The 27,210-nt window shown below is 41.1% G+C and overlaps 1 protein-coding gene across 2 annotated transcripts in view; it reads right to left on the bottom strand.

The window, feature by feature from the left end:
- Positions 1–27,210, bottom strand: part of TBX15 (T-box transcription factor 15) — a 103,899-nt gene that overhangs the window by 53,785 nt on the left and 22,904 nt on the right. The window contains exon 1 of one of the 2 annotated variants that reach the window (XM_014558883.2): positions 1,455–1,679. The exons of the other annotated variant lie outside the window; for it this stretch is intronic. The gene's annotated coding sequence lies outside the window, so the exon portion shown is untranslated. Of the gene's footprint in view, positions 1–1,454; positions 1,680–27,210 lie in introns of those variants that run through there. 2 annotated transcript variants of the gene reach the window in all.

The following is a 27,210-nucleotide window of genomic DNA, read 5'->3' as shown; positions in this document are numbered from 1 at the left end:
TCACCTGCCTAAGCCAATTTCCTCATCTAAAACAGATATGCCAAAGGTGCTCAGTAAAGCCCCTGGCACAGAGTAGGAGTATACTAAACATAAGCTCCTTCCATAATTTGGAAAGGGAGGTGGTCATGGTTGGAGCTTTTCCCAATCACTTCCCTGTCCATACCTGAGAGAGAGAAAGAAGGTTTGTTTTTTTTCAAAAGGAGAAAGGCAAATCCTAACAAAAAAAATTTTTAATGGAGGTTGGGAAAAGATCACATAGAGAAGATAATTTGGGGTTAGGAGCAAAAGCTCTCAGAGTTGAAAGTGTTAGAAGGAGAAATGATGGAAAGGCAGAAGGAGGGAAAGCAGAGAAATAGTGAAAATGCTAGCAAAGAAAGCCTGTTTTTGTCAAGGTCTACTTAAGTGATGCTCTCCAAGTTCACAGTGGCTTCTGCATTAGTTAAGAAGGAAAATGACTAGAATCTGCAATCAGAGAAAACGCGGCAGACCAATGAGAAAAGATGTATGTCGTATCTTCAGTAAGGAGATGGGACCAGGGAGGCAAATTCTAGCCTGGAACAGAGAAGCAGAGAGATCAACTTTGGCTGAAGAAGCAGCCCAAGGACACTGCTCCAAGAGGGAGGAAGGACAGAAAAGATCTGGGAGGCTGCAGCGTCCCCTGACACCAAATGGACAGCCTTGTCAAGAACACTCACCCTCTGACTGAGGCTAAGAAAAATACACACTAGGAGGCAGAAAAGATCTAGTGCCTAGGGGGGTCTCCCACACAGCATGAAGGTGGGACCTGAGGGTTGTGCATTAGAACCTATCTGACAGGCCAGATAACTGAGATTTAGTCAAGGGAGTGTGTCCAGGGCCACTCACCCAGAAGCATCGGAGAGAAGGAAAGGACCCGAGTCTCTCTTACCCCAAAGCTTCGACTCGTCCATCATTCCACACCTCCATCAGAAACCCTAAAATCAAACACTTTAACAACAGAAACAATTCCACTTAAGGGGCAAGGGGTAAATATTAAGAGTGAAACAAACACCGTGGGTTAACTGTGTTCATAGCAGTGTCTTTATATTATCAACTCACCAACCCCTGCTTGAGTTGCTTGCAAAACTTAGAATCCCACTCTCACATCCCAAGTCCCCAGACTCCTCCAGGAAAAGCCCACCTCCCAAATCTCTCCTGTCTTCTTTTTTTCCTCTAAAGCCCTCCACAGAGGCGACTGAGTTGTCAAAGGAATCTGATCTGGTGGATTTTTGGTGATAGCCAAGAAGAGCAAGGGAAAGTATAGCCTAATACCGTCTTCTATGTAAAGGCTGATTCGGGAACCCCAAAGTCAACATGTGATTCCTACCTCCATTCTTGACTCCTTGAGTCGTCATGACAACATCACTTCATTCAATTCATCCCTCAACCAACACCTTGACTATCGCATGCCTCTGTTTTTCCCCAGGCCTACCTACCTTGATGGGTCAGAATGACCTTTGAAGAAACAGTGTCCTCCAAGTGTGTGAGCAATTCAGAAAGTGACAGCTTCTAAAATAGATGGTGTGTTGTTGGGTGTCTGTCGCCTTCTGAAGGAGTGGTGGTGTCGCCGAGGCAGCAGGATTTCCTGGCCAAAGTTGCTCCTACCCTCCTCCCCATAAGGCTCTGCACTGCCTCTCCCTGTCCCAGCACAGGAAGACTTGGAGCCCAGGGGCCGTGGCATTTAAGCACTGTCAGAGTTCCCACTTCAATCCCCACAGCGGTGCCAGTTCGGCATCTGTCATGATGACCCAGCCTGAACTGTATTTAGAAGCTTTGGACACGGCACCATGTCCTGACCCATCTCAGAGTGACAGGAGATTTCCTGAGCACCTGGGCTTGTGATTAAAGTGCTCCTCCTCCCAGGGAATGGGGGTCACTGTGACTTTCCTAATGGTCCGTTTCCTTCTCATGAGGGTACCCATCTGTTGGAGACCTCTCTTAGAGAGTTGATTGCCATCAATACTGTTATAGAATGCTAGTTTTTAATCCATACTGTTTGTAAAGCTTACAAGACACGACACAGGAAAAAAGAGAAATTAATCAGAAAATGGGCTTGGAGCTGTCTTTGTAGACTACTCTTACAAAGGTAAATTTCCCTGGAATTACATTCTGGGAGTGCTCAGAATCTACCAGATATTGCCAGTGAATAGAGAGAGCCTGCCTATGGTTCGGCTTCTCGGGACAGTGCATAATAATTCACTTCATCTTCTTGGTAGGCTCTATGCTTGTCCAGAAAGTAGCCTACTGAAGTTCAAAAAATTTGTGTAAGTGATTCCTGGTTAGTGGTTAAAAAAAAAACTAGTTTATTTACACTTTAATATAATCTCCACCAGGCAGGCAGACTGATAAATCATATAACATTAATCGAGTGGGCGGTCAGTTTTGAAGGTTATGGCACACAGAGTGGGTCTAGGTCCTCAACCCTGCTAGAACATGGGAGAAAGAAAAGCTTTTTCCTAGTTGACCCTCAACTCTCTGCCCCAGTGTCCCTGACCAGAGTCCCGTGGAGATACTCTGTCATTTAAAAGGCATCAGTGTTTGGCCTCTCCCCATTTCTGGGCAAGGACCCAAAACTCAGAGAATGTGGTTTTAGGATCATGGCATCTAATCCATTCAAGGATTATTTTTCCCCCCTACTGCTCAGATGGGTGTGTTAATCATCACCTCCCTTTGTTCTGTAATAAATTCAGCCCTGGCTAATTCCAAGTCTCTATGCATCACTGCAGTTTAAAGATGGCGTTTTGACAGGTCAGATATTTAGAATCAATAGACCACCAACCAGTCAAAAATCTTAAGTAGTTTTAGGAACATGTGGAAGTCATTTTTTCCAAGAATTCACAAGTCTGGAGGATGAGATCTCATTGATGGCGTATGGGCTGTTGTATATATTAAAGCATTGCTTTGTAAACCTGATTCTACATGTAATCAAAATTGATTTACAGTGAAGGCAGACTTTCCTTATTATTCCCAATATTACACATGATCAGATATAAACTACAATGGAATGCACACTCCAAAGCATCTTTAAAAGAACGAATAAAAGCCTAAGTTAAATTATAAATGAATGTGCAATGACTACATATGCAAAACACAAATGTCACAGGCTAGGGAATTTCATAGAAGTCAGAATATTTTATGTGACCCTGGCTATACGTACATTTTAATTACAATCATCTCAATTGCATGCAGTGAATCTTTTTGCAAAGGAAAATTTATTCCATTAAATGTTAATTTCTAACTTTTCAAATGAAGAGGATTAACCTAAAATCAATGGATGGGCTTTGGGGGTTTATAAGTGATCTAAAGTTGTAAGTTATATTTGTAGGAGCTTGCATCTTTCTGGGAAGAGGATGTACAGTATTCGTGGAATTCTCAAAGGAGTCTATGACTTTAAAAGGACAAGGACCACGGGTTTGATAGAATTTCTTCAAGTGGCAAAACTGTCCATTTTCCGAGCTCTCTTCTGCTATAAAATAAAGCACTTTACCTGAGCTGCGTATTTCCAATGGGAGAAATATTCAAAAGAATACGAAGCAGAACATGAGCAGTGCATCCTAATAAAAATATATTGTCTCCCTTATGAAGCCAAAGTGGTTGTGTTTTCTATGAGCGTTATATGGTCATATGGGACCACCCCCACTGTCTTTGTATGGTTCCTTATTTCCCATTTCTCTTTATTTTAACCACCTATACATGCATGTTTGATTTTTTTTCTTTTTACCGTAATCCATATCAAATCACTTTGGGAAGTAGGGAGATTATAAATGATCTTTATGTGAATAATGAGGCTTTTCCTCTGGCTGTGCTGTTTGTACTCTTTCACACCCTCTCACCTTCCCTCCCCTTGCTTCTCAGAAAAGCCTCAGTGGTGCATGAACCTGGGCTCAAAAGGCTGTTTCTCCTCGTGTGTGCCAAAACCAAGCAGGCTTGCTCTCGTGGGACACACAGTCCTGTCCCTGCACCAGGGATGTGCTCTCAGTCCCTGGTCCCCACACCTCAGAAGAAATCCTCCTCCTACTCCCCGTCGCCCACCCTGGCCCTGTGTCCTCTAGGGCAGCGCCTGTGTCTGGCGCTGGAGCCAAGAGGCAGCTCCTCAGGGAAAGCTGGACACGGGGAGTCGGTGATGCTGCCCACGGCAGGACTGCCAAGGCTTTCCTAAAGGCCACTGCAACCGAGCCTGCCCGCGAGAACATTTTGGTGAGCTCAGTTTGTTTGCTACCGAGAACCTCCCTGCCCTCGCAGTCTATTTTTACCACATTGTGACGCTGAAGACTCTGCTGTCATTAAAGCGAATGATAAATAGAGTAAGCTCGCCATGATCTATCATCCTATGGTGAAAGGAACCCTGGATTTGGAATTAGGAGGCAGGAGTTTGAGCCCTGGTTCTGACTTTGATGTGACCTCGAGGAAGCCATTTAACCCTGCTGTGGAAAGTTGATAAGGAATCCTACTGCTTACCCAACTCAGGGAGTCTCAGCAGGGTAAGAGAATGCAGATGAAAGCACAGTGTCAACTATAACGTGACTTGAAAGTGTCAGTGATCAGCGCTACATTTAATCATTTAATTAATCATTTAAATCACTCAGCACTGTGCGAAATCTGCACTTATTTTTAGAGCCCATTAACGGTAGGAAACTGAGAGTCAGAAGCAAAGTGGTGACGTAAGAAGACCTGCTTGCAGGGAGCCTTGATCCTCTCCTTTCATTCATCTACACCTTCCCCGTGTTGCATACCCTTAATTTTCTCTTACTGAGCAATTACTACCTCGTCTTCGAAGTGGAAATGATGATCCCGGGTTCCTGTGAGGCAAAGATCTAGACACGATGACCTTCCTGGCATCTTGCTCCATGACCCATGATTCCATTAGATGTGACCAAAGTCACAGGGTACCTTGTGATGGAGTGGGAACTAGCACCCAGGTCTGCTGACTAATAAACCCCATCACATCCCTGCTGCCATGACCTCTGAATCACAGCACCTGCCATCTCCCCAGTGACCACCCTGTGGTAGGACAAGATCCTGAATTATCAATGAGTCACAATACAAGTCGGGTCCCTCCCATGCTAAGTACATTTTACTATATTCTGATTCTCTGTTAACCAAAGTATGTAGCATCTTTTCACTGATCAAGCGAAACAGCACAGCCCAGAGGCTGCCCAAAGGCGGGCAGAGTCCTTTAAATAATCATATTGTAGTTGATTCAGGAGATCTGATTTATCACAACCCCTTCATATGGAGGTCACTGGGCTGTAGGACCATTATTACAGCCAAGCTGCTTTAATCATTACCAGAGACAGGAGATTTTGTTCAATCCAATGGCAAAATGTTTTGTGCAAAGGCCCATGAACTTCCCAGACCTGCAGCAGAGCTGGCTTTCTGCTCCCTTCATATGAATAAAGGCCAGTCCCAGTGAAACCTCAGGTTTTCGGTAGTCACTCAGCTTCTCCAGGGTCCAACATTCCTGTATCTTTTTTTCCTCACTTCTTTGCCCTCACAGAGTCACTGTTGTGGCAGGACTCAACAACGGCAAGGAAATCCATAATGAAGGATGCTTCCTTGATTCTCATTTCTTTAAAGGACCTTCTGAAGCATGCTGCCTGCCGTTCAGAAGAACTGTCATCCCTTCCCTCCTGAAAGACCCTACCATGGTTTGGGTTGGGATTACACCCATCTGGATTCCATTCTCATGAATCTGTTTATTCCTGCAGGTTGATGTTCTGCTAACTCAGTCTTTCAAAGAATGAATGTGACACGTTTCTTGTCAGCTCCTAAACTAAACTACCTGTGACAGACTTTCCTCTTTTCATTATTTACAATTTAATGATGAGCCAGTGTGGTCTATGATAAAATACCTCCTCACAGGCAAAGAGGACAAATGAAATTTGACAAATGTGGCAACTCCGATCATTTGATGGAGGCAGTTGAGATCACAGAATTGAGAAGTATGAGCCCCAATCCAAGCTTGGAGAGTAGAGTGCCAGATCGATTAGTGATGTCTGCCATGGGCACAGGAGTAGCAGGTAGCAGCCTACATGTTACATATTCTTTCCGAAGTTTCTCCTGAAATGGTGCTGTGCTTGAATTGCAATCTGCCCCTCTTTCCTGCTTTGAGGGAATAAAGGCTATTGTATCACTGTTCATACTTTGTGTCATTCTTTCCAAGTAGCCTAGGTTTTCCAGACGCAGCAGCTAGGCCACTAATCTATCTCCTCTAGCAATACAGTCATCACGTTAGCAAACTTCCTCTGCTCTGACACAGTTGTGGTTTTAATGGAGAACTAATGTCTTCATCAGAATCTGTGCTATTTCACACTTCATTTCCTTCCCCAACTCTTGGACGAAAACCATCCAGTCCTGGTGATTTACTTTGCGGGAGTTTCTTTCAAGTTAGTTTCCTTCTCTAGGGATGCCACGCAAGCATTTTCAGGGCTCCAGCTGGGGAGCACCCCAGCCTTGCTTGAGACACCAGTGTGTGATCAAGTCATTCCAGAAAGCCAAAGGCCTTGGCAGGGAGCTGACAGAGAGGCCCTTAGCTGAGGCCTTTGAGTCCGAGGGCAACAGAAGCAGCTGCTCCTTTTTCTGCCCCTCGGTCAGCACGGTGGTTCAAGGTGGCCCAGATCACCAGGACTCAGAGAACTGTGAGCAGACGGGAAGAAAACAACAGATGCTTTGAAATCGTGATCCACCATTCAAGCTGTCTCCAGGTCACTCAGTGAATTTCACAAAATCTCTCAACGATCTCAAGTTAAGAATGCCCTTAAATTCCTTTTATATGTCCTATAGTTGTAGCAAACAAAAACCTAGATTCTCTAAAACAGCCCTCATTTCAAATATTCCATTCTGTGGTCCTTGAAATACATTTGCATTTAAAATATAAAAATAGTAGAGCATATCCTTAATATCTTGCTGGAAAACCCACCCCTAAGTCTAAGCACACAATAAATACTTTACTTTTGATTTGATACATTCTGGACCCAAGGCACAACTGGGAGGAGTGACTAGGGAGGGTGAAGAAAGAAGAGTCATGATTTCAAAAAATGTGTAAAGGATGGACTGCTCTTAGGGACAGAAACAGAAAGTACCCCTCCATGGGAACCATCCCACAGCCCTGGGGGTTGGGGCACACATGGCTTGTGGAGGAGGGATTCCTCTGCTGATCTGAGGTCTGAGGCTTCATCAGGGAAGGACCATGTCTGACTCGTTCTCCGCTGGGAGGGAACACATGGGGATTAAGGAAGAAGAACCCAAGATAAAGCTGGTTAATGCAGAACCAAGCTCTAGTGGCATAAACAGGACCTCTCTCTTCATGCATCCTTGGGGAAGAAGCTCCCCAAATGTGGTCTCATTTTTGGCCATAAGGAGAGTTTAAATGAGGACCACCTTGAGCCACGGATGTAACTGTTAATAGCAGTAGAAGAAAATATGTAAGTACCTTCCCTTAGAGCAAACTTCAAATTTAGGGCCGAGATGAGGCCCTTCCAGAGAAGCCTATTTAAGTGGCACCGGCCTGAGCTGTGTGACTTGTGATGTGGTTTTGCTGTTACTGTTTTCATTTCTTCAAATGAATATCTGACATTTATGCCTTGATAACTAGGGGGCTAGCCCTCACCATTCTACAGTAGGTAAGCTTTCAACAGAATACCAGACAAAGCTCAAACACCATTACCAAGAAAAATAAGAAAAAGACAGCTTCAGCTACTCAAAGCTTGCTGGTACAAAAGCACAATGTGTTTCGTGGTTCTCACTGGAGGAGCAGGTGGGTTGGTCTCAACATCAGCACGTGACCTTGGTTCTTTGCTCAATGAGACAGTGAAAACAGGACGGCCCAGCACGTCACTGTGGCGCTCTGAATAGGCACTGACGTTTATGCCCCTCAAAAGCAGCACACGTGAGCAATTCTCATACTGCAACAAATTGAAACTCTTAAGAACAGACAGAATCATTACACAACTCAGATACCACCCAGCTATATGCAGGAAGAGCAGAATTCCCCAGAAAACAAGTAACTAGACATAAACTTCATTGGTAATGTCATAAAACACCTAGTTTGGAATAATTTCCTTGACAGCAAAGGTTCTCCTTACTCAAAGGCTAGAAGAGTCCAAATTCCGGCTGTCAGAAGGATAACAAAACAAGGAGAAAGACATTTGTCTCCCAAAAGGAAGAGACACTGCTCCCAACTGGCTTGGTAGTCCAGGTTCTTAGCAGAGTCCTACCCTGGGTTCTGTGGAATCACACACACAGGCAACTGCTAACGTGAAATTCACCAGAATAAGAAGCAGGATGTCTCTCAGCTAAGGAATAGGAAACCCTGAGCCCCTGCCGCTTCTCCCAGCTGGAGAAGGGCCACTGGTGGGGGGGAGGGCAGGTTGGGTAACAATAACAACAGTCATTGGCCGAGAGCCTGGGGCAGGAGGTCTGTGGAATCCCAAGCCCTGGTCCTCCCCTTCTGGCTGGCAGGGTCTCCAGATGGCTCCAGCGCTCTCCTTGGCTGTCATCAAAGCTCACTTGCTGCAGCACAGGTGCCATTTTCTGCTCTGCCTCGCAGCCTTGGTTGCAACATCTCATTGTTCCCGATCCCCTGTGCTGAACCCTGAAGGTCACCAACAACCTGAGCCAAAATTGCTTCCTGCTCCCATCCCTGCCAACCTGTACCACACACTCCGAAGGTCACCATCCCGACATCTGTGCCCCTTTCCCTGCACGGGCCGTGCTCTTTCTCCAGACCTAGAGCCCCCACAAGGTTGTCTCCCTTCCCTGTACCATCCCTGCTGCTGCAAATGTGAGAGGTCCCTGTCCCCATCGGTGATAGAAGTCTGAATGTGACTCTAGCAGTGCCTCCAGCTGGCAGGAATGTCGGGCTGGGGTGGAAGATACAACTCTAAACAAGAAGTGTGAGTTTTTTAAATGATTTTCTGTGCGTAAAATCAACTATGCCTTCAGACTGAATCTAAGACTTTCAATTCTCAATTATCTGAAGTGTGAGTTTTCTCCTCACACAGGACCCTCACTGTGAGGCAACAGGCTTGGGTCCACTCTTTTTATAAGACTTTTTACAACCCTGGAGCCAACCATTGTTCCAGGTGTTTAATCCCTCTGTCTCTGGGGAGGTCTGTCCTAACACAGCCTTGAACACCCACAGATGCCCAGAATGGACACCCACAGGAAGTATGTCTGAACTTGCTAAGGAGCCTAGCCCTCAAGGCAGCAAACAGAATCAGAGCTACTCTTGGGCTCCAGGAAAGCTGACAAGGACCTTTTCATTGCCTAAGAACCTGCACCAGACCCCACAAAAGACAGACATCAAGGACTTCTTTTACTTGAAATTCTGCTGTCTCAACACCCAAGAGCAGGAAACCACCAGGAAAAGGCTCTTAGCACTTGAAGCAACAGTATATGCCATATTTAGATCTATGCTCAGCGCAGCCCTCTTAGAGCAGTGTGAAACAGAGAAAGCAGCCACAAAAGAAAGCTGGAGGAAAGGGGGGCATTTCATTAAAAATATATAGAGAGAGCTACTATATATAAAAAAGATAAACAACAAGTTTCTATTGTATAGCACAGGGAACTATATTCAATATCTTGTAGTAATATATAATGAAAAAGAATATGAAAACGAATTTATGTATGTATATGTATGACTGAAGCATCGTGCTGTACACCAGAAACTGATGCAACATTGTAAACTGACTATACTTCAATAAAAAATATATGTGTGTGTATATATATGTGTATATATATGTGTGTGTGTGTATATATATGTGTGTGTACACATATATATATACACACACATACAGAGAGAGAGAGAGAGAGAGACCCAATGCTAACATTTTCCCCATATTACCAGGGACGGGTTTCTGGCCTATGGACAGCTGAGATTATTCTCTTTAAAAGTGGATTTTCTAACAAAATTCATCAAAGCCACTGATTCTAATTATAAAAACACATTTTAAAATTCAGTTTCATTATTTCACAGTTCACAGAAGATTTCATATGGGAATGGATGATACATGAGAAAGGCCGTGTTACACGTATGGGAATTACCTGAAACCAACGTCTTCCTAACCCAGCACCATCGTTTAACACACAGGGTTGTTTCAGTTTTCTTTCTTTTCTTTCTCTCTCTCTCTCTTTCTTTCTTTCTCCCTTCTTTTTCCTTCCTTCCTTTCCTTTCGTTCCTTCCTTCCTTCTTTCCTTCCAGGCTTACTGACCTTCACACCCAAGAAAGTCAACAATTCTCTCCCCTACTTGAAAATTTTAATGAATTTTGGTGAATATTTTCCTTTCCCCTACAAAGGTAGACATTATTTCAGCAGATATGGATTCATTCTAAATAAACACTCTAAAATTAACTGGGGCCATCATTAAAAAGTCCACAAATGATAAATGCTGGAGAGGGTGTGGGAAAAAAGGGAACCCTCCTACGCTGTTGGTGGGAATGTAATTAGATGCAGCCACTATGAAAAATAGTATAGAGATTCCTTAAAAAACTGAAAACAGACTTACCATTTGATGCAGCAATCCCACTCCTGGGCATATATCCAGAGAAAACTCTAGTTCAAAAATATACATGCACCCCAATGTTCATAGCAGCACTATTTTCAACAGCCAAAACATAGAAGCAACCTAAATGTTCATCAACAGATGACTGGATAAAGAAGTTGTGATATATACATATAATGCAATACTACTCAGCCATAAAAAATAATGAAATTATGCCATTTGTAGCAAGATGGATGGACCTAGAGATAATCATACTAAGTGAAGTTAGTCAGACAGTGAAAGGTAAATATCATATGATATCACTTATATGTGGAATCTTAAAAAAATGATACAAATGAATTCATTTACAAAGCACAGAGAGACTCACTGGCATAGAAAACAAACTTACTCTTACCCAAAGGAAAGTGGAGGAGGAGGGATAAATTAGGAGTTTGGAATTAGCACCTGCAAAGTACTATATATAAAACAGATAAACAACAAGGTTCTGCTGTGTAGCACAAGGAACTATATTCAATATTTTGTAATAACCTATAATGAAAAAGAATATATATCTATGTATAACTGAATCACTATGCTATACACCAGAAACTAACACAACATTGTAAATAAACTATACTTCAATAAAAAATAAATAAATACATATAAATAAATAAATAAATAAATAAACAAATAAATAAATAAATAAAAATTAACTGGGCCAAGCAGTTGTCTTTATTTGGAGTGAGAGTGAACTTAACATGAATATTTTAAGCAGTCCATAATGGCCCTTGCCTACTTTTCTAATTTCTCACAACCAAGAAGACCAAATAAAGCCCAACGTCCTATTCCTCAAGAATTGTCACGTGACAGCCAGGGGATAACTGGAAGTACTACTAATCTTCACATGGACATTTGGAAAGGCATCAGTCTGATCAGCTACTTTCCAGTAGACTGTCAAAGTCTTCATTTTCTCCAACTAGCAATCAAGTCAATCTGTAATTTGAAGACTAAATGTCACAAATTGACAAAGTCAGATGGAAACTTTGGGGACTAAGGAAAGCTAAGGAGTTCCTCTACTTGGCTTGCCAAAGCAAGGATCAAAGGACGCTTGGAGTGGGTGCAATATCACAGCTCTGGAACGGAGGTCAGGTATTTGGCCTTTCTCCGGCTTCCAATGATATTGAATACAACAGATAAATTAAGATCAAGGCACACGGCAGTTTTAAAAGCACCAGCCTGTCCCTGAGAGATCCCCAGGGAGAGCCATCATCGACCACAGGCCAGATCCTTGCCCCCACGTGGAGGAATGCCTGTTAACAGGAGGATGGATTATATACTATAATGTGTAATCAAAAGCCCAAAATATGATCATAGAAGGGGGCACACTCATCGAGAGCATTCCCTTGGCCAAGGCAGAGGTCCTTACGCAGCACAGGACAGAGTCGACAAAACCCTCTATGCTCCGACCCTGATGAAGCATCTGTGCGTGGAGAGGCGATTACCCAAAATAGCAAGAGAGCTCAAGTGCTTACGGGAAAATCTGACCCTTTAACTTAAGGCAAGCATGGCCTACCAGCAAATCTCAAAGACAGGAAATATTTCTGGGCTTAATAACTCAAGCCGATATTCATTTCAAGTTGGGGAATTTCCTTAATCCAACTGTTGGTTTCCACAATTGATGCTCACAGGCATCCCAACTAGGAGCTCTGCCTGATTTGAAAGGTCCTTATTCAGTACCTCCTTCAAGTTCCACCAGCACCTACCCTTACCGTTAAGAGAGCAGAATCCCAAGCACCAACTTGGCTAAGAGAATTACAAGATATCAAGCTTCAGGCTTAAGAGTAAGGCCAAAGAAGGGATTATGAGGAATGGAAGCCATCTTTCCAGAAGCCTTCTCTGTGGGCAACATAGAAGTCACCTACACGGTGTCATTGTAGGGTTACCAGGAAGGTCTCCCTGGCCCTAAGTTTGCCTACAGCTCAACACTGGAGATCATCAAGGCCATGGTTTTATTTTTATTTAAAAAAGACTTTTCAGTATATAGAAACCTCCCTTCTTTTAGGCCATCTGCTTTTTAAATAAGGAACACTGTGGTAAAAAATATATATGTGTGTGTGTGTATATATATGTTTTTAGGAAAAGTGAGGTCTGGAACTGCTATAGTGATTGTGCTTCTGCAAGGTAAAGTTTAGAGCCACTCCAGAGCCACAAGATTAAACTAACACAGAAAAAGCTTTATATTTATACAAGCCAACAAATTTCATCACACTGTCTCCCATCATACACATCCGAAAGCAGTCAGGGTTTTTAAGATAACCAATTAATCAATGAATAATTCAGACTTAACTCGTGCAATGAGGAATGCCAAAAAGTATAACACAGGGCCTGGCCCCCAAGGCATTTACAGCCAGAGTGTAGACAGTATGGAAATAAAAAATTGTTGGACCAGAAAGAAAAACCCTGTCATGATTTTCTGTTAGGTAATATTCTTTCTACAAGGATCTGGAAACACAGCTCACATAACAACTTTACAAAAAGGAAGCACTTCCTGATCCAGGACAATCAGGAAGTGAAAAAAGGCAGAGAATCACATAAGGTTATGCTCTTCTGCCTCAATTCTATGACCCTGTTCTAGGTTCCAATGAATGGTCTTGTATAGAAATTTAGTGATGCCCAAGGCTTATTTACAGCAGCCCACTCTTCCCTATGTATGTCCCATTGAGATGTATAACCCCTGTGTAAAAGGTCATCAGTAAAACTGTTTATCTTCCCAGGCAAGGTAAATGTGCAGACTCCATCCTAGGTCTGTAAAGACCACCTTCCTGATGGCCGTGAGCTGTAGGGTCATGTCTGCCTTGTCCATCTTCATCCATAACCTCCTCCTCAGAATTGGTACAGACTTACTGTTGGAACTTGTATAACACTGTGATGATTGATACACTTTCAGGTGGTACTGGCCATGGCTTGGTGTATGCTCTTCTTGTCTTCCCTACTAGAATATAAACTTCTTGGGAGCAGGGACCATGTTTTATGCTCTACAGAGTCTACAAGGACTAAGCACAAAACCAACCATCACTAGATAAAAGCATATTAAGTTAACCGTGGGGTTTATCGCAGTTCTTAACAAACATTCCCAAATAAATCAATTACTTAAATCAAAATGATATATCTATGCACCTGTGTGAATCACACACAGGCTTGAAATGCTAAACCCAAGCAGATTCAAAGGAGACTAACTGATGACACCTTTTCTCAGGAAATATTAACAACGTCACATAGAGGTTATGCTGCATAGCACAGTGGACACAACAAAGAACATTCAGTTGACTTTCCACATGAGATCCAAACTCCATCTTCAGTTAGAAAAACCTCCTCAAAAAAGGAAATAGTTAATGAACTAAAATTAAATCGTACTATTATAGGACTTGGGCAGGAAACATACAAGACAAGCCTCGAGCGTCTTGTTTCATCAGGAAGTAAGAAAGTGCTTAAAGAATAGTGGGAACATGTCAAAGCATACAGGAGCTGTATTAGAAAGGACTTCCTCTGGCCGGTCAGGAGTGATTTGAGTATCAAAATAAATAACAATTACAGATTATAAGCCATTAATAAAATAGGAACTAAAGTGTCCAGAAGTTCATTTAAATAAACAAATAAGTTAATTAATTAACTAACTAACATAAAAGAAAAGCTATTCCTTAGAGTAAAAGGTCAACTAATAATATAAAAGGAACGATGGAGATAAAAATATCATTATCAATAGACTTCCAGTTCCCGTGCCAGTAGGAAAGGAGCTTAGAAGTCATCACTCCACTCTAACAACAATTAAAAACCTAAACTGAAAAATCAACAACTCTTTTCAGATACATCAGAGAAATGACATTACAAGGCAAACCACTCCCCAAAACTGAAGCAACAGAGATGCTGATACTGAGAATTACAACTTATCATAGCAGAAACCCATGAGCACAAACCTCTGCAGGAACTGGTGCCAGGGTAGGGAAACCTAAGCTGCAAATGACCAATTGCTGGAGGCTACTCCAGGGAGACCCAGCTATAGGGGGAACTCCACACTTTTGTGAGTTTTACCTCCAGGAGCTCTTTTTAATGAGTATCAGAGAAAAATCTTTTCATGCTTCCAGCATGGAGACAAAAAGAAGGAACCACTTTTAAATAAACCAGAGCATTCTCTTTTCAACAAGGCCTTCCCTCAGAAGAAACTATATGCCACAGCTTAACCTACCTGGGGGAAGGGAATTACCCAACTTCAGGCCCCCTCTCTGGCTGTCCTGTCCCACTCAAGGGGAAGGGAGGAGGAAACTGACAATCACTGGTGAAGTTAACAGTCCAGGACACAGGCTAACCTGTTACAGGACACTTTCTCTCCCCTCAACACCTGACCACCACACACTAAAAGCCTGCAGTTACTTTCACATAATACATCATGTCCAGATTTCAACCAAAAATTACAAGGCATACTAAAAAGGAAAAAAATACAGTTTGAAGAGATTGAACAGTGTCAAAACCAGGGTCAGATATGGCAGGGATGTTGGAATTATTGGACTAGAAATTTAAAACAACTATGATTACTATGCTAAGGGCCCTAATGAAAAACATAGACAACATGCAATAATAGATGGATAATGTAAGCAGAGGGGTGGAAATTCTAAGAAAAAGTCAAAAAGAAATGCTAAAGGTGAAAAATCCTGTAACAAAAATGGAGGATGGTTTTAAAGGGCTCATTAGTAGACTGGAGAAGGCTGAGGAAAGAATTGCTGAGTTTGAGGATATAACAATAGTAACCTCCAAAACTAAAAATCAAAGCAAAAAGACTAGAAAAAAATTCCCCCAACAAACCAGAACAGAATATCCAAGAACTGTGGGGTAACTATAAAAGGTATAACATACACATAACGGGAATATCAGAAAAAGAAGAGAGGTGGGAATAGAAGCAATAATAACTGAGGACTTCACCCAAATTAATGTCAGGTACCGAACTATAGATTCAGGAAGCTGAGAGAATACCAAGGAAGATAACAGAAACAAACAAACAAACAAAAACTATGCCTGGGAACATGATATTCCAGAAAATCAAAGATAAAGAAAAAAAAGTCAGAGGGGGAAAAAAAGCATCATCTATAGAAGAACAAACGTAAGAATTACTTCTGAATTTTCCTCAGAAACCATGCAAGCAAGAAGAGAGTGAAATGAAATATTAAAAGAGTTGAGAGAAGAAAACAACCAACCTAGAATTTTGAACTCTGCAAAATTATCCTTCAAAAGTAAAGGAAAGACAAAGAATTTCTCAGATAAAAGTTGAGGGAACTTGCTGCCAATAGACCTGCCTTGTAAAAAATACCGAAAAAAGTTCTTCAGAGAAAAGAAAAATTATACAAATCAGAAACTTGGCTCTACATAAAGAAAAGAAGAGCACCAGAGAATAAACAAGTGAAAGTAAAATAAAAACTTTAATTTTTCATGTTAATTGATCTAACAGATAATAGCTTGCTCAAAATTATAATAGCAACAATGTATTTTATTATTATATGCTTATATATTTCTTAATGCTTATTTTTATATATATTTATGTCTATATGCTTATTTATGTACACTTATGTTTATATACATACACACAAAGGCATATATACATACACACAAAGGCATATATATATGACATATATATATACGACATATATATATAAATACTTATGTATAAGTGAAATGAATGACAGCAACAATACAAGAATGGGCAGGAAGAATTAGGAATATTTGGTTATTATAACAAATGATCACTCATACTACTTGTAAAGTGGTAAAATATTATTTGAAGGCACATTTGGAATGGTTGTGAATGTATATTACAAACTAGGGCAACCACTAAAAATAGTAAAAAAAATTACAACTGATATACTAAGAAAAGAGAGAAAATAGAATCATATAAAGTGCTCTATTAAAACTACAAAAGGCAGAAAAATTGTGGAAGACAATACAGGAACATACTTCAATAATAATAAAAAGTAATCTCATAAAAGAAGTGAGAACAACAAAAGCCTGGTTGAACACACACATACACACACAAACACACACACACAAACACACACACACACAAAACAGGAACAAAGAACAGGGTAAGAGTTTTAGAAGAATAACAAATATGGTAGGTATTAATCCAACTATATCAATAAATACTTTAAACATCAATGGTCTAAATACATCAATTACCAGTTAAAAGAGAGAGACTGTTAGAGTGAATAAAAAACCAAACCCAACTCTATGTTGTTTACAGGAAACCCACTTTAAATATAGATACATATAGATTAAAAGCAAATGGGTAGGGAATAGCATACATACCATGCTAACACTAGTCAAAAGACAGCAGAAGTAGCTATATTAATTTCAAACACAGCAGATCTCAGAGCAAGGAAAGTTATCAAGGGTAAAGAGGGTAATTACATAATAATAAAGGAGTCAATACTCCAAGAAGACATAACAACTCTTAATGTGTATGTGCCTAACAACAGAGCACCAAACTACATGAGGCAAAAACTGATAGAACAACAAGGAGAAATAGATGAATCTACTATTATAGTTGGAGACTTCAGTACTGATCTATCAGAAACAGACAAATCCAGCAGGTAGAAAATCAATACGGACATAGCTGAACTCAACAACACCATCAATCAACTGGATATAATTGACATCTATAGACTACTTCATTCAACAACAGCAGAATACACCTTTTCCTCAAGTTCACATGGAACATTCACCAAGATAGTCCACATTCTTGGCCATAAACCATATCTTAATGAATTTTAAAAAACAGAAACAATACAATGTTTGCTCTCAGATCACAGTGGAGTTAAACTGGAAATCAATAACAGAATGATAGCTGGAAAATCCCAAAATACTTGGAGATTAAGCAACATACTTCTAAGTAACACGTCAGTCAAAAAGAAGAAATATCAAGAAAAAATTTCAAATATTCTGGAAGAAATAAAAATGGAACAAAATCACCAATGGGTGCTAAGACAAGAAGGTGAAAGTCTGATTAGGAACAATATACATAATCTCAAAATATCTCTCCATAAATTACTTATTGATTTCAAAGCAGAACAAACAAACTGTACAGCAGAGATAACTGGTTGACACTTCCTTAACCAAGTGATCAAAATTAACATCACCAAGATGGATGTGTTAACTAACCTTATTGTGGTAATCATTTCATGATAAACACATGTATCAAATCATCAGACTGTATACCTTAAATTTACACAATGTCATATGTCAATTATATCTTAATAATACTGGACACAAAAAGACTGAGGCGGAAAGCAGCTAGGTGCTGTCTTCTCAAAGAAAAAAAAAGTTAACATCACAAAAATTGAGATAAATTAATATCATGCAGCCTTGATATGGTGTAATGATGACACAACCCTACTGTGGCATTCCTGCCAAAACTGTATAATCTGAATCTAAACATGAGAAAACATCAGACAAACCCAAATCTGGGGCAGCCTACGAAATAACTGGCCTGTGCATTTCAAAAAATAACAAGGTCAAGAAAAACAGAGGAAATTAAAGGAATTTGATGACCGAATGCAATGCACCATCTTGAATTAGATCTTGAATCAGGAAAAAAGAATATCTGTAATGAATATTAGGACAAATAATAAAAATTACATGTAGACTTGATTATATAACAGATTGTATCAATGAATTAGGTCTACAACTTACTAACAAATGGTTCAGGAAACAATTATGTAAGAGTGTGTGTGTGTGTGTATGTGTATGTATATACACACAGACAGCAAGCAAATAAAACACAATATAGATGTAATTCTTGGTCTATCTGTGGGAGAGGAAGAGCTTTGAGTCTCTCTACTCCACCATCTTGGCACTTCCCCCATGAAACAAAATAAAAACAATTAGTGAAACTCAGTAAAAATTATATAGTGCAGGGACATAAGGGTGGTTCAACATATGCAAATCAATCAGTGTAGTACATCACATCAACAAGAGAAAGGAAAAAAATCACATGATCATCTCAAAAGATGCAGAAAAAGCATTTGATAAAATTCAAAACCCATTTATGATAAAAACTCTCACCAAAGTGGGTATAGAGGGAACATATCTCTCAAAGTGGGTACAGAGGGAACATAATAAAAGCTATATATGAGAAACCTACAGCCAGCATAGTACTCAATGGTGAAAAACTCAAAAGCTTCCCACTAAAATCTGGGACAAGACAAGGATGCCCACTATCACCACTCCTATTCAAGTCCTTTGAAGTCCTAACCACAGCAATCAGGCAAGAGAGAGAAATAAAAGGGATCCAAGTTGGAAAAGAAGAGGTAAAAGTGTCACTATATGCAGATGACATGATACTATATATAGAAAAACCTAAAAGGTCCACACAAAAACTACTAGAACTAATTGAAGAATTCAGCAAGGTAGTAAGTTACAAGATTAGTGTACAAAGATCAGTTGCATTTCTTTACACTAATGATGAATCAACAGTAAAAGACAGTAAAGAAACAATCCCCTTTAAAATAGCACCCAAAGTAATAAAATACCTAGGAATAAATCTAACCAAGGAGGTGAAAGACTTATACATGGAAAACTATAAAACACTGATGAAGGAAATTAAAGAAGACTTAAAAAATGGAAAGACATCCCATGCTCCTGGATTGGAAGAATCAATATAGTTAAAATAGTCACACTGCCCAAGGCAATCTACAGATTTAATGCAATCCCTATCAAATTACCCAGGACATACTTCACAGAACTAGAACAAATCATAATAAAATTTATATGGAACTACAAAAGACCTAGAATTGCCAAAGCATTACTGAAGAAAAAGAAAGAGGCTGGAGGAATAACTCTCCCAGACTTCAGACAATACTACAGAGCTACAGTAATCAAAACAGCATGGTATTGGTACAAAAACAGACATATGGACCCATGGAACAGAATAGAGAGCCCAGAAATGAACCCACAAACTTTTGGTCAACTCATCTTCGACAAAGGAGGCAAGAATATACAATGGAATAAAGACAGTCTCTTCAGCAAATGGCGTTGGGAAAACTGGACAGCAGAACATAAATCATTGAATCTAGAGCACTCCTTTACACCATACACGAAAATCAACTCAAATAGGATCAAAGACTTAAACATAAGACAAGATGCAATAAACCTCCTAGAAGAAAATATAGGCAAAACATTATCTCACATACATCTCAAAAATGTTCTCCTAGGGCAGTCTACCCAAGCAATAGAAATAAAAGCAAGAATAAACAATTGGGACCTAATGAAACTTACAAGCTTCTGCACAGCAAAGGAAACCATAAATAAAACAAAACAACAACCTACAGAATGGGAGAAAATTTTTGCAAACGATGAAACTGACAAAGGCTTGATCTCCAGAATATATAAGCAGCTAACATGACTTAATAAGAAAAAAAAAAAAAACACCCAGTCCAAAAATGGGCAGAAGACCTAAACAAGCAATTCTCCAAGGAAGAAATACAAATGATCAATAGGCACATGAAAAAATGCTCAATATCACTAATTATCAGAGAAATGCAAATCAAAACTACAATGAGGTATCACCTCACACTAGTTAGAATGGCCATCATTCAAAAGTCCATAAATGACAAATGCTGGAGAGACTGTGGAGAAAAGGGAACCCTCCTACACTGCTGGTGGGAATGCAGTTTGGTGCAGCCACTGTGGAAAACAGTATGGAGATTCCTCAAAAGACTAGGAATAGACTTACCATATGACCCAGTAATCCCACTCCTGGGCATATATCCAGAAGGAACCCTACTTCAAAAAGACACCTGCACTCCAATGTTCATAGCAGCTCTATTTACAATAGCCAAGACATGGAAACAGCCTAAATGTCCATCAACAGCTGACTGGATAAAGAAGTTGTGGTGTATTTATACAATGGAATACTATTCAGCCATAAAAATGACAACATAACGCCATTTGCAGCAACATGGATGCTCCTGGAGAATGTCATTCCAAGTGAAGTAAGCCAGAAAGAGATAGAAAAATACCATATGAGATCACTCATATGTGGAATCTAAAAAAAAAAGAAAGAAAGAAAGAAAGAAAGAAAGAAAGAAAGAAAGAAAGAAAGAAAGAAAGAACGAACGAACGAACATAAATACAAAACAGAAACAGATGCCTCATAGATATAGAATACAAACTTGTGGTTGCCAAGGGGACGGGGGGTGGGAAGGGACAGACTGGGAGTTCAAAATTTGTAGATACTGACAGGCATATGCAGAATAGATAAACAAGATTATACTGTATAGCACAGGGAAATATATACAAGATCTTGTGGTAGCTCACAGCAAAAAAAAAAAAAAATGTGACAATGAATATATGTATGTTCGTGTATAATTGAAAAATTGTGCTCTACAATGGAATTTGACACAACATTGTAAAATGACTATAACTCAATTTTAAAAATGTAAAAAAAAGTGTACAGAGAATTTCCTTGCACAGTTCCTATAACTTCTCTGTAAGTTTGATACTATAGCAAAATCAAAAGTTAAAAAATATTTAATTTTAGGAGAATACCAAAATGGTTTTGAAAAAAAATCACCACAACATCAGAGTTGAAGAGACACTTAAAGTCTTTAAAATGAGATCAAATCTGCTGACACATCAAAATTACAGATTACAACATCACCACAAAAGTTTGCCTAACAAAGCTGAAGGTTGAGAATGGGTTCTCTGGTTCCTGCCTACCTCCATTCATAGCAGAAATTTAGGAAACTCAACTTGATTATGGAATATTATATTTAACTAATTATTGCAGTGTTGGATGAAATATAAAGTTTTGTGGAACAAAGAAAATAATTGTGTGGAAAATTCAACCATACACTTGACAATAATGAAGAAAGAAAAAGGAAATGAAGAATTTGGTCTTCATTGGATAGTTCAATGAGTGGTCAGACCTTGACCATTTAGCTCAGAGTGATGCCTTGGCCAAATGCTCCCACCCCAGATCCAGGAGTAGGGGTTTCCCTGAGGCAGGGCTGGGATGAAAACTTTAAGGAGGCACCAAAAAATTCAGTAATCAAAATAAGTGATATATTAACTTAATGCAATAATTTTTAAAATCAAAATTAATACAAAAATCAGTGATGAACGGAATATCAAAATATTAAACAAAGACAGAGGTAGGAACTGAATGTGTCCCCATCAAAATTCATGTTAAAGTGCTAACCCCAAGGCGAGGGTATTTGGAATGAGGTCTTTGGGAGGTAACTAGGGTCAGATGAGGTCATGAGGATGGGGCCCTCATAGTGGGATTAGTGCCTTAGATGAAGAGACACCAGACAGCTAGCCCACCCCCACCCCTCAGGCTCTCTCTCTTCTATGTGAAAACACAAGGAGAAGGCAGCCATTGTAAGCCAGGAAAAGAGGTCTCACCAGAAACCAACTCTGCTGGGCCTTGATCTGGTACTACTCAGCCTCCAGAACTGTAGAAATAAATTTCTGTTGTTTTAAGCCAGCCAGTCTGTGACGTTTTGTTAGGGCAGCCCAAGCAGAGTAACTCAGACAGGATTAGCGCTACCAACTTTTCCTTTTGCCTCAGGCTCCAATAATCACTGCAATATTTTGATATTTAGTTCACTATGGATTTTTTTCTCACTTTAACTTTGATTTTTTAAATATTGCAGTAAAATATTACATATCTTCATTAGTGTAGGAAACTTTTTCTCTCCCCAGTCCTGTCCCTGCCCTAGGAAACAGTCTAAGGCTTAACTCTGCTCCCACCTGAATATCCTCACATATCACCACCAGCCTACCCTCCCACAGCAAAGAAGCCAAGTCCTCACGGTTCCAGCCTGATTTTACCAATATCTGGCCTAATTAGGCAATGTTGAGATGGTACTCACACACTCCCTACCAACTCCACCTGGCCAACGCTGCCTCTTATGCTTCCTGATGACCTGGTTCCACACAAGGAAAATATTAAACAGATGTCTCACCCTAGGAGAGGCAAAGATAGCGACTGGGACAGTAAGTGAGATGGCAAATTGATTAAAGAATGGGTAGAAGACCGTGATTAGTGTCCTCATAATGTAAATTAATAGAGAGCCAAACTCAGAGAAAAGAAGCCTTGCCAATCATCAGAGAGTCTGACACCTTTTATTAGATGTACACATGCAACGGGAAGTTAAATGCACGTTCTGGTAACCTTCCTTGAGAGAGAAGGTAGGAAGACGGCAGAGAAGGGAGGTGGAAGAGAGAAAGGAAGGTCAACAATGAAGGGCCTGATCTGTACCAGGATCTGGGCTGGCAGGCGCTTCCCACATTACCTCACTGAACTCTCCCAACTCTGAATGCTGGGCGCTGGGGGATACACTCTGACCTTATGCCAGAAAGCTCTCAGGCAAGTAAGAGTATGTATTTATAGACATCTGTGAGAGAGACCATCACCTCTCCCTTTGGAAGGCAGAAAGCTGTGGTCTGCCAGGTGTGCAAGACTTCTGCATCCGAGTGTGAAACGAATGAGGTGTCTCGGGCTGGTGCCTGAGAGATGATGGTCCTTGATATTCCCAGTACCTGACCTCTGTCAGCACTGCAGGGGCTCCCGTCTCTGCAGCTGGGAGAAAAACACACCATCCCTGCCAAGCTGAGCTGAGCCCTCCCTGGAGTTACTGCTGCTACAGCACCTGTTTCATTACTATTGTATTTTACCCATCTCCTAAAATCACCTCAACACTCTGAGCACTAGCAAAATAAAGAGATTTGTGCTGCAGACAGTGTCAGCCCTACTTCAGTCTCCTAATTCATTATTATTAAGCAGAGAATGAACTCAGTGCAGTGTGCAGTGAGAGCCACCTATAAGAGCAAAGGAGAAAGAGGTGAAATCTGACTTCAAAACCAGGATAAACACAAATGTCTGCAATAAATTCAACACATCCAAAAACACTCTGATTAAAACTCGAGTTAAGAGCCAGTTTCTCCTCCTTGTTCAGACACCTGGAATACATTGCCTTGGGGTGGAGCAGGGAGCCACGTTTCCTGAGAAGCCCTGAGGGGAGACTGGCTTCTCTGCATCTCTCCTGCACTCCAAGAAAGACTCAGCAACTCTGAGATTGGTAAGACAATGGCAGCCCTTTAGGCTAGCTCAAGAGTCCCTGGAACACAACGAAACTTGAACAGAGAAAGAAAAACAAAGAAGAGAAAGAGAGAAGGCAGAGCAAGAAGGAGGAATGCCTGGCCGGAGCTGATGGGTCTGAATGAGGCAAGATGGGGACCCCTGAGCTATTTCTGCCTCTGCTTTTGGCGGCCTCTCTACCTTGCTGTGTTTATGGGCCTGACGTGACTTTTCGCCCAAGTACACCCGCTAGGCTTGCCCTGGAAAACTTGCCACCTTCCACATGGTTCAGGTTTCATCTGATTCACACCCTGAAGCTCTAGTTTCAAGAGCCCAATGCATTTTTGCAACTGAATGGAAACAGTGATGAGAATCAGCCTCAGAGAACACTTCACTGCACTTGTACGTTCATCCTTGCCACCAGCTCCCCCATCTTTGAGGTTAACCAGCTTAGAGACCAGATTCAAAGACTGAGTTTCTCCAGGCTTTGGTATCCACAGTTGTCAGCTTCCCAGTACCCCAGAAAAAGGAGCCAGTCCCCCAAAGCACCCAAGTTTGCAGAACAAGGTAGGGTGACCAGGAGGCCAAACTGGAGAATAGAAGGAAGGGCTGCAGGGAGGCAGGCCAGGACAGGAGGCACAGGGTTGTAATTTATAGGACGTGACACAGCCTCCCGAGCAGGCTGGCGTGTGAGCCGGCAGAGCTTCCCTGCAGAATCAGGCTTTCGTTTTCCGAAGCTGAGAGGCTGTGAGGAAACAGGGACAAGTGGCCACTCTGACTCAGTCAGACCACATTTTTGCTACTCCTTGCTTTGCAGGGAGGAGGGAGGAGAGAAACCAGGATCTGGTCAACACAGAAGCCTCTGGAAGTGCAATTCAATCATCCTGGACTTGGCCCAAGACGTCCTCTTGGTGTGAGGCAGGAACAACTTGTTACTGCTGCTGTCATGGACTCTGGGCAGCCACAGCCAGAGACCTGCAGGAGAGACTGGGAACAGAAGGGGGTGGCCGTGGCACTGGGCTGTGGGACAGCAGGAGAGGGGTGGCCCCACAGAGACTGGAATTCACCTGCTTCTGGGAAACCTGGTGGAAATCAGGAGACTAAAAATTACTTCCCCGCTCCTTCCCAAGCCAGGCAGGGTCAGGCATCCCTGCTCTGTGCTCTGTACAGAGCACACACTCTGCTGGAGCACGCATCACCTTGTATGACATTTATCTGTTTGCATATCTGCCTTTTTGAGAGCAGGGACCGTATGTATTCATCTTTCTGCCTCCCGGCACCTAGTAGTCTATCTGCCTAGGTGAATGCTTGTTGAATGAGTCAGTGAACTACTGCTATGATTAAACTATGAGTCGTTCCCTCCACTGAAACTGAGCAGGTGCTGCTGTGTTGGAGAGCATGCTCTATGCGTACACAGCGCTAGCTGGGATAAAGTCCGTCTCTGCTAGGGCAAAGGAGCATCGCTCAGGGTCTATGTGCCATTGTCATGGGACAGAACCTATCCTGACTAAATTCTGATCTCCCCATTCCTATCTTTCCCCATTCTACACTTTATCATCTTACTGCTGTCACATGGCACTTCCTACAGCGTAGCCCTGATGACAAAACATAGGCTAACATTAACTGATCACTAACTACGAATGACTATGTAATTCTTATAACAGACCTTAATAGTTAAGAAAGTTTAAGTCAAGAGGAATTAAGCAACCCACCCGTTTCCAGAGCCAGTAAGGGACAAAACCACAATTCAAACCGATTTAAAGCTTATAACTACTATCCTCAAATCTTGCAGGGGCTCTAAATAGCTACTCATTTATCCTTTGTGTCTAGATTTGAAAGTCCTCAGGGCAGAGACTACTCCTACACATTGTAAGTGTTCAATAAATAGCTGTGGAATTGAACTGAATGGACCATTTGTCTTAGGCGTCTTATAAAAACAACCTGAAGAGCTTGTGCATGGGTCAAAGAAGGCAGAAGCACTGGGATCGAGCAAGCAGCATGGAACAGACCTGCTCATAGCCATTCTTGGGAGAAAGGTGGGAACGGCCATGAAGGAATCATACTCTGGGTCCCCCTCCAGGCTATTCCAGTGGTTCCAACGCTTTCTACTACAGGAAGGGATAAACACCCTTCATATATTTCCTCTCACCCCCAACTGCAAGGAAAACAGTAACACTAATTAGTTGTAACAGGGTGTTCATTTCACACAGGTCTCAGCAGGTTGCCCTGCCGTTCTTTGAAATGGTCTGGAAACAGCCTTGATTTTAAACATCTGAAGATAATTGAACCAAAGTTGCACCCAGAAACCCTGAGTGACATGCCTTTTATTCTCTCCCTCACTAACAAGAAATGTTTGCTGCCATTTCTTATTGACTCGACACCTTAAAAGCCTCCGGCACTGACGACTTACACCCCAGGATCCTAAAAGAATAAGTTAAAGTAATGATTGGTAATAAATGGAGGAGCAGGGAAGCCTGAGAGATTAAACAAAGCCCTATGCCTGTTTAAAGGGAAGAAGGAATTGCCCTACAGACCTATAAACTTAAGTCCTCTACCTTGAAAAACTAGGGAAGTTGCAGGCAGAGCCGAAAAGAATTCATGAGAAGATCAATTTGAAACATTTTTTTTTCAAAGACAAGGATATTAGCAAAGATGGAAACATTTTCTAATATATTGTTGGCAAGTGGGTGGGAAAATACACCATCATGCCCCATGGGTGGAAATGTAAATTGCACAACAATTTTTGGAAGGCAATTTGGGTTGACATCCATCAAAATTTTAAATGACTTAATTTCAACTGTACAACTCAACTTCTAGAAGTTATTCTAGAAGTGATATCACCAGAGTGCCCCAAAATAATCAAGGAGCTTCATTTATAGAAGCAAGTAACTGAAAACAACCTCAAGGTCCATTAAAACAGTTTGGCTAAAAATCATGATCAACCCACACAGTGGAATACTGTGGGGCTTTTAAAACAGCAGGAAGTGGGGAACCTGTAAGTATGTCTATTTAACAATCTCCAGTATAACAGTTTGAAACTAACATCATAAAGTGCTGTGTGTATTATGCCACAATTTGTGTTTTAATTTTAAAGGTTTACACATACACACATGTATTAAGTGTAAATAATGATTCATACACATCATTCATATAATGACTCATATGCGTCATACCTGTATCTGGAATGATGCAAAACAGAGTGGTAACAGTGATTGATTCTGGGATGATAAACGTGGAAGCTAGGGGATGGGAGATTAATTTTCACTTTATGTTTTTTGGCATAGGTGATTACTTTTTATGCTGTTTGAATGGTTTAATACGTGTAAAAGTTATTTGAGGTTTTTTCATCTGTAAGCAAAAGAGAATGAGTAACAGCCATCACAGCCTATTAAGGAATGGAATCTTGCAGGAAACACATCATCAAAAATCCAGAGGTGGGCCGGGTGCTTTAAGAGGGAGGGAATAGAACCTATCTTGTGATTTTTGAGGCTTTGATTCAGCCTGTCAGGGAAAACGTGTAAGCACACTTGCCAAGCAGACAGGTATAGCGGTAACCAGAGACCCATCCCCAGCAGGAAGTACCT

Source organism: Camelus ferus, chromosome 9, assembly GCF_009834535.1.
Source record: "Camelus ferus isolate YT-003-E chromosome 9, BCGSAC_Cfer_1.0, whole genome shotgun sequence".
Taxonomy (NCBI): Eukaryota; Metazoa; Chordata; class Mammalia; order Artiodactyla; family Camelidae; genus Camelus; species Camelus ferus.
This window is presented reverse-complemented; position numbering and strand designations above follow the sequence as displayed.